The sequence below is a fragment of the Crocuta crocuta genome, unplaced genomic scaffold (assembly GCF_008692635.1).
Source record: "Crocuta crocuta isolate KB4526 unplaced genomic scaffold, BGI_CrCroc_1.0 scaffold467, whole genome shotgun sequence".
Classification (NCBI taxonomy): domain Eukaryota; kingdom Metazoa; phylum Chordata; class Mammalia; order Carnivora; family Hyaenidae; genus Crocuta; species Crocuta crocuta.
This window is the reverse complement of record NW_027530632.1, coordinates 3,877,072-3,879,166: the sequence shown is the minus strand read 5'-3', so window position 1 is coordinate 3,879,166 and position 2,095 is coordinate 3,877,072. Positions and strand designations below refer to the sequence as shown.

At 36.4% G+C, this 2,095-nt stretch overlaps 1 protein-coding gene across 1 annotated transcript in view; it reads right to left on the bottom strand.

Moving 5' to 3' along the window:
- The window catches only part of CASK (calcium/calmodulin dependent serine protein kinase), a gene marked incomplete at its 3' end in the record, with an annotated part of 276,912 nt that overhangs the window by 101,113 nt on the left and 173,704 nt on the right, over positions 1 to 2,095 (bottom strand). The window lies entirely within an intron of this gene.

Genomic DNA, 2,095 nt, shown 5'->3' with positions numbered 1-2,095 from the left:
AAGTTAGTTCAGTAATAAAATATTTGTATGTGTATATTTAAAAAGTTATATGGATAGCTATAAAGCCCAGTATCACTGAGCAAATTCACTATCTGTACCTAGTCTAGCTTTTTCTGGAGTTACCAATTACCTCTTTCCTGTTGTATTAGCAATCCCATTGATAGAACACGGAATTCACCACACACACACACAAACACACACACACACACACATTCATATCACCTACTCAAAGCCCCTACCTGTAAGCACAAGAGCATTTTTAAAAAATCTGCATACTAAAGTATAATTTATTACGTTTCAAATTCACCAATATAAGGGTCTATTTCATCTTTCAAAAAAAGTTCTCTCTTGTCTCTTTGCAGTCAAAAGCTTTCCCTCTCCCTTGGATGACAGCTTTAATTCCCACTGTACAAAGAAAATTCTGGTTATCAATCAAGTTATAAACAATAGTGAATCTTGTAATGGAAACTGTATTTTGGACTTAAGCATCTGAACTATATCCAATTCAAGCTATGAAAACTTACACATGGTGATAAATCCTTTAGATTCTTTATGTATATAGGGCAGACACCTCAAAATTGAGTATTAGTTAAAATAAGTACACTCTGTAAATGGATTCTGTTAGAGCACAGATGCTATAACTCTAATGCCATTATGCTTGTTAAAATAGTCTGTTTTCAAATAGCACCACTGTTGGGCACAGATTTGTCAAAACACTTTAAATAATATTTCATTGGTTAAGTCCCTATTCATATAAAACTTTACAACTATGGAAAAACACTACTTGATACTCCCAAGATGCTTTCATTTCCAAATGACATGATAGGTCTACTGATTAAAAAAAGCAGCAAAAAAAAAAGGAGAGACGTGCTAAATCCGGAGAAACAAAAGCAGTTACAAATGGGAAGTGTCTTACAGTCATTAAAATGTGGGCAGCCTCTAAAATGGCCTCCAAGATCCCTGCCTCCTGCTATTCACACCCCTGTATAATCAAATCGCTCCCCTGGAGTGTGGGCTGGACTTATTAACTCACCTGTAATGAAGAGAATAGGGCAGAAATGATAAGATGTCACTTCTGAGATGAGGTTACAAAAACCGTGGCTTTTGTCTTGGACACTCTTACTTTTGCCCTCCCTTTTTGATCATTCATGCTGGGAGAAAAAACTTCTATGTCGTGAGCAGCCCTAGGAAGGGGCCCATTAGCCAGTAAGGAACTGCAGCCTGTCAGTGACAATGATAGTGAGTCTGGAAGAGGATTCCATCCCCAGCCCTGCAGTTGGGCCTTCAGATGAGACTGCAGCCCCGGACGACAGCTCAGCTTTAGTTTCATGGGAGATCTTGAGCCAGAGGTGCCACATCCAGATTCCTGACCCACAGGAAGTGTGAAAGGATAAATCCTGCTTTGAGGGGATTTGTTACACAGCAACAGATAACTTACACACTGTGAGATTTTTGTATTAAATCAGCTGCAACTGGAGCTACGAGTAACAAATGCAAGAGAATATGACAATGTATGCAATTATTAGCATCCAGATTTTCTAATTTATTTTTGTTTCTTATATACTCCCCCCCAGTAAGCACAACTTAGAGGGAAAGGCTTATTTTACTGTTTTAATGGAAATTACTGAAATAATTGTAGATCATATGCCATCATAAGAAATACAGAGATCCTTTGTATATTTTGCTCAGTGTCCCTGTTAGCAACATTTTACAAAGTTATCGTGTCATCACAGCCAGAATATAGACACTGATATAATCCACCCATCTTATTCAGATTGCCGTAATCTTACTTGTACTCATTTGTGTGCTAATTTCTTACCTATTTTTTACTTTAATATTGTCACATAATCAAATTATGTCCGTTTGTAATTAAAATCTAGCCATTATATTAGTCAGTAAATGGCCTTCCTGGTGGTAAAAGTTGTTGAGACACATGAATTCAGTTTATTTCACAGCTCCATATTAAATAACTAAAAATTCAGTCAGTAAGAGAGAGTAGTGAAAATTACTTATAGTTTATGTGATCGTCAAAGGAAAATTCACTTACCCTGAAAGTTTTCTTGAAAGCAAAACTATAAAAAAAAGTTACCCTTTC